Genomic DNA, 6,576 nt, shown 5'->3' on the forward strand with positions numbered 1-6,576 from the left:
GAGCAGTGGAATCAGTATGCTCACTTAGCAATCTAATCTTTCCTTTCCCTAGAATAGGTTCCCCTTTCCCATTTGCAACAGATACATGAATTGGATCAATAGTTCTTTGAAAATCGTGGAGACTAGAGGGTTTATTAGTTATATGATCAGTGACACCAGAGTCAATAATCCAAAAATCATGTGTAACATTTGCATTAAGAGCAGTGGAAATGGCATTGATAATACCTGGAATATTGCCTTTCAATGTGTTCTCCGAGTCAGCCAAGAATCCAGCAAATTTCCCTAGCATTGTAGTAGGGTTTTCAGGTGTCATTTCATCAGGTTCAGTGCTTCCTTGCTTCTTTTGAAGAAAAATAGCAAACTCGTTGATCAAGGACACATGATTTGTTGAGAAATTGGCCATCCTATCAGTTGATGAACAAGCTGAATGAAATGCTTTTAGAGTGACTCCACCCTTCCCATCTTTGATCATCTTGCCTTCCCTATCAAACTTAGGCTTTAACTCCGGATGAAGAATCCAACATTTTTCTCTCAAATGTCCCTTCATGTTGCAATAAGAACATTTCCAGTCTGCTTTCTTGCCAAGCACCCTATCACTAGTTGCTTTGTGATTTGTTGTGAAAACCCTAGCTTCAGAGTTGGATTTGGGCTCAACGTTCATCACTCTTCGTCGAGTTTCCTCTCTTTGGACTGCATGACACACACTGGTAAAAGAGGGCAGCTCTTGAGTCATTAACAAGTGACTACGCAGGTCTTCATACTCCTCTTCCAAGCTTGCTAAGAGTTGAAACTCCTTGTCTTCATCAGCCCTCTTCAGTAGCACAACGAAATTAGTCGTGTGTGGACGATACATATCGAGTTCATTCCACTTGGATTTCATACTTCCAAGGTGTTGAACAAAGGAGTGACCACGTTGCTTTAAACTAGCCATACATATCTTTGACAGACTCCCATAGGAGAAGGGAAGACTCTGAGTAGCTGAAAAGCTCATACAGTTTTGGCTCCATGGAGTTAAGTAACCAGGACATGACCAGCTGATCAGTAGCATGCCATGCATCGTAAGTTGGTGAAGTGGATTCTGGGGGCTCAGAGCTTCCATTGATAAACCCTAGCTTCGATCTTCCTCCTAGAGCAAGTGACACAGCTCTTGACCAAGGAAGGTAGTTGAACTCGTTCAGTATCACCTAACAGAGTCGTTGATTTGGATTGTTCTCAACCCCTTAGGTTAAGTTTGGGGAAGAGGATGAGGCACTGTCAGCATTAGACACATTTTCTTCTGCCATCTCTATCGATGATGAGCAAATGAAAAAGTAAAAAAAATGAACAGAGTCAGGACCCTATGGTTCCTGCTCTGATACCATGTTGAGTTTTGGTTTCAATATTTGTTGTATATTTCATTATAAAGATTACAAGAAAGTGAAGGAAACTCTTATAGAGAGCCAAAAGAAAGCTACAATAGATTGTAGGATAACTACACAAACACAATCCCTAAAATCTGCCCTAACAAGTGGAAAAGCAAAAACCAAATTACAAGTAAAGAAACTTTTACAAGAAACTAAGAAAGGTTGATGTAAGGTGAATGACAAGCTATGGAAAGTGATTGGTGAATGACAAGCTATGGAGAAAGGTTGATGTAAGGTGAATGATAAGCTATGGTGAGGATGACCAAGCTATGGAAAGTGATTGGTGAATGACAAGCTATGGAGAAAGGTTGATGTAAGGTGAATGACAAACTATGGTGAGGATGACAACTCATACATACAACCCATCCATACAAACCGGTATTCAAGAGTGAACCACTTAAATCTTGTTTCTATCATTTAAAGTCATTGCCCCAAGCCCATTAATAGTTGACCATATTGGCCTTTGTTGACCTCTCAATTTTGAGCGTTTACACATGTGAAGCTCCCCAAGTGTTGAGCCTCTAAGAGTATCTCACTGATAAACTAGCAACGGATGATGGAGTGATTGATTTAAATGGGATACCAATATCCCTCACTTTGATCAATAGGGTTTAGGCGGCACAAAGGTGTGTTTGGCTTAGTTTTTCTCTCTTTTCTCCAAGGGACAAAACTGATTGCACTTAGCATTAGGGACATATGAGAGGAACACAAGGGGTATATATAGACCCCGTAGCTGCACCTTTTAGGGTTTTGATGCCATGAGCTTAGTCCATGCGACAAGCCTCTTTCACTTGCCCACTTAGGATTATGACTTAAACCCCTTTTAATTAAATAAAGCTCAAAGCTTATTTTAATTAAAATCATGTCCAACAAGCCTAGATAATTAATTCAATATAATTACCAGTTAATTATTTCTAATTATCACCTTGTTATCGTTGCTAGAGCTATCATAGGTGTGCGATCTCTTAGGTTCCAACTAAAACCGACAGTAATAGATATCTACAATCACCATGATGCATCTCATGTTGAAGCAATTCTTACAAATATAACTTGATCAACAACTACTCTAGCAGAGATTTCCGAGATGGAACTTCAAGTGGACCAAGGGATATCTCCTTCTATTGAACAATTACTAGAAGGTGATAGATTCATTTTTGTGTAGTCATGCATCTCCATACTCATACATATGAACCCGAATAACAAAGTACTATCGTGCCCTGCATAGCAATGCGAGCTTTGAAGACGAAATCAAAGTTCATATCTATAAGCACAAGAATATTCAACCTTCCTAAATAATCTACATGGCACAGATTCAATATTTTGGTCCGGAAGTGGCAATAAGTTGTTGGGATCTAATCCATTGTCACTCGCAGCATATGGACCGCAAGTGGCAATATGTTGCAGCCATTACGGAGGGTAAGAAAAGCAATATTTATAAACATAAACCTGCATGCTCAACCATTTATATCAAACACATGCAGATGATGCCATGATGGTGAAAGATTTGAGGTTCACGCCCTTTGTTCAACACCAGTATCGTTATCTGATAACTGCATGTTTAAGGGTCAGTGAGGAGGGTTGCCGAGTATCAAGGTGCAGTAGCATATGGTGGGAGTCCCCCAAGTCTTCAGGCGAAGAGAGTTGCCGAATGAGGTGTCTCGCGTGTTACTAATTTGTCAAAGTAACGAATCCTTGTTTCGATGTCACACATTCGTATATGCTTTATCTAAAAATATTTCCAACTTTTGTGTGTTTGATGCTGCATGCTATTGACTAGACAAGATCAAGTGCAATTAGTAGCTTTTCTCTCTTTTTCATCTTTTCTTTGGTGGAATTGCTTTTCGTTTCCACTAATCAGCCTGAGTGGATGCAAGATAACACCTTTCTCTATAGCTCAGATTGCAAAGTCGTCTTCATGAAAGTTTTTCCTTATCTTGTGAACTACAACATATCCAAATTTGAGATCCATCGGAGTAGTACAACTTCAGAAATTCAAGTATGATGAGTAACTGTTCATCAATGTTCTGTTAATCCGTCAGACTTGTTGTGAGCTTCGAAACTCCATTTTCTCTTGTTCAGATCAACATACTTTCTTCATCGAAGTTGTTCCTTAACTTGTGAAATACAACATATCCAAATTTGAGGTCCCTCGGAGCAGTATAACTCCAGAAATCCAGGTATGATGAGTGACTGTTTATCATTTGTCTGTCAACCCGTCAGATTTGTTGTGAGCTTTGAAACTCTATGTTCTCTTGCTCAGATCAGCATGCTTTCTTCATTGAAGTTGTTCCTCAGCTTGTGAAATACAACATATCCAAATTTGAGATCCCTCGGAGCAGTATAACTCCAGAAATCCAGGTATGATGAATGACTGGTTATTATTTTTCTGTCAACCCGTCAGATTTGTTGTGAGCTTCGAAACTCCATTTTCTCTTGTTCAGATCGGTATGCTTTCTGCATTGAAGTTGTTCCTCATCGACGCTTTCATAACATATCAAAAATTCAGGATGAACTAACGGTTAAATATTTCCAGATCTTCGAAACATCACAACAGCTTCGAAATCTGCAAGAAGCCGACTATCATGTTTGGAGCTTCAACACTGTAATTTCCGTCGCTCAAACAGAAATGGTTCCTTCTTGAAAGTTGTTCATATGCTCAAGAACTATAGGGTGTCTAAAATTCAGCTCCATTGGAGAAGAGCAGAGGTTGCAGAAATTTAATAGATGAAAGGAGGCGGAAGAGGGAGAGAGAGAAAAAGTCTCTTGGGTTGGATTTCTATTTTGGGGCAGATTCCAATTTTTGTAGCACCTTCATTATTGATGAATTGCTTGTACCTTTGTCCATTATGAAACTTGGGACTTTGGCTTGGTGTTGGATCTATTATAATATGTTTGGGAACAGATATAAGTGAATAAAGAAGAAGGAAAAATTTGGGCCCTTGTGGGTGTAAAACAAAAAATGTTTATGTTTACCCAAGTGTTTTTGTACAAGTTCAAGGGCATCTTGGGTTTTGTGAACAAAATTTGTTTATTTGGAGCAAGGTTTTGTGTTGAAGCTTTGTAGGTGAAGCTTTGGTGTTGAAGCTTTCTAGGTGAAGCTTTGATGGTGAAGCTTTGTAGATGAAGCTTTGTAGATGAAGCTTTCTAGGTGAAGCTTTGATGGTGAAGCTTTGTAGATGAGGCTTTCTAGGTGAAGCTTTGTAGATGAAGCTTTCTAGGTGAAGCTTTTTTAGGTGAAGCTTTGTAGGTGAAGCTTTTTTAAGTGAAGCTTTTCGGGTGAAGTTTTTTTTTTGGGTGAAGCTTTGTGGGTGAAGCTTTTTAGGTGAAGCTTTGTGGGTGAAGCTTTGGAGGTGAAGCTTTTCGGGTGAAGCTTTTTGGATGAAGCTGTTTTTTTTTTTTTTTTTTTTTTTTTTGGCGCTTGACACGGTCTTCATTTTCTTGTTTTGTAGTGACTGTGGAAGACGGATTGCTTTCTGATTGAGAAGGGTTCCGGCATCGCTTGCTATGAATGTAAAAGAGTGAGGGCTGAGTTGGCTAAATTACCTCTTTATTGAATTCATTGCCAAATGGCCTTCATTACATAGGATGCCGAACGGCTATAGCTCAACACTTGTACATCGTGAGTCTATTTGTAGTAGTACTTCAAGTGATCAGCGTTCCATGGATGGCCAAGGGTCTTGCCATCGGAGCTTCTAAGTGTGTAAGAGCCAGGGCGACTGATGCCAATGACTTCATACGGTCCATCCCAGTTTGGACTAAGTGTGCCTTCACTCGGGACTCTGTCGCAGAGTAATCTTTTCTTTAAGACCCAGTCTCCTATTTTGAAAGAACGAGGCTTGACCCTAGAGTCATAATAGTTGGAGATGCGCTGCTTGTAGGCGACATTCCTCAAGTGAGCTTGGTTTCTGTGTTCCTCGACTAAATCCAAGTTGAGGGTGAGTTGTTTGTCATTTTCACTTTGAATGTAGTTCTGGACTCGGAATGTTGCTTGCTCGAGCTCAACAGGGACAACCGCCTCTGTGCCAAAGGCAAGTGAGAATGGAGTTTCTCCTGTTGAAGTCCGATATGAAGTGCGATATGACCAAAGAACTTGGGGTACAAATTCTGGCCAACAGCCTTTAGCTTTGTCCAAGCTGGTTTTCAAAGTGCGCTTGATTATTTTGTTGATGGCCTCAACTTGTCCATTAGACTGGGGATGAGCTGGAGAGGCAAAGCATAAGTTGATGTTGAACTTAGAGCAGAACAACCTGAACCTCTTGTTGTCGAACTGTCGCCCATTGTCAGTGACTATCGCATTGGGAATGCCGAATCTACAAAGGATGTTCTTCCACACGAAGTCTTCTATCTTTGCCTCAGTAATGGTTGCCAAGGGTTCTACTTCGGCCCACTTTGTGAAGTAGTCCACTGCAACGACTGCGTAACAGACTTTGCCCTTCCCTGCCGGCATTGGGCCGATCAAATCAAGTCCCCACTGGGCGAAGGGCCAAGGGCTGATCATAGGAGTAAGAGGCTCTGGAGGGGAATGAGGAATAGTCGCATATCGTTGGCATTTGTCACATGAGCGGGATACTTTGATGGCATCCTGGTGGAGTGTTGGCCAGTAATATCCTTGGCGAAAAGTCTTGTGTGCTAGGGACCGAGATCCAGCATGATCTCCACAGACTCCCTCATGTATTTCCCGAAGGATGATTTCCGCCTCGGCAGGCGTAAGACACCTTAAGTATGGCAGGCTAAAACCTCGTTTATAGAGTTGATCATTGATGATCAGGTAGCGGGTAGACTTGTATCGAATTTGCTTAGCCTGGACTTTATCATTTGGGAGGGTGCCATGAGCAAGGAAATTATAGATCGGGGTGATCCAACTATCCCCATGTTGTAAGTTGCATACTTCTGCGGCCATGGTGCTTGGTGTTGCCAACAGTTCGACATGAATTTTTCTTCCAATCTTGTCTTCCACAGCCGAGGCGAGGCGAGCCAGGGCGTCTGCATGACTGTTTGCCGCTCGAGGAACTTGGGTGATCTGGTAGTGGAAGTGCTTGAGCAAAAGTTGTGTTTGCGCAAGATATGCTGCCATGGAGCTGTCCTTAGCATCAAAGCTGTTGGTAACCTGGTTGACCACCAATTGGGAGTCACTGAAAATATCAATTTGTTTAACCCCAAGGTGTTTGGCCAA

At 41.3% G+C, this 6,576-nt stretch overlaps 1 long non-coding RNA gene across 1 annotated transcript; it reads left to right on the top strand.

Moving 5' to 3' along the window:
* Positions 1–3,327: 3,327 nt before the first annotated feature.
* LOC126631689 (uncharacterized) lies at positions 3,328–4,322 on the top strand. The gene is made up of 3 exons (XR_007626434.1): positions 3,328–3,580; positions 3,664–3,761; positions 3,937–4,322. It is a non-coding gene; the product is annotated as an uncharacterized LOC126631689 (long non-coding RNA).
* Positions 4,323–6,576: the final 2,254 nt, after the last annotated feature.

The sequence above is a fragment of the Malus sylvestris genome, chromosome 8 (genome assembly GCF_916048215.2).
Source record: "Malus sylvestris chromosome 8, drMalSylv7.2, whole genome shotgun sequence".
NCBI lineage: Eukaryota > Viridiplantae > Streptophyta > Magnoliopsida > Rosales > Rosaceae > Malus > Malus sylvestris.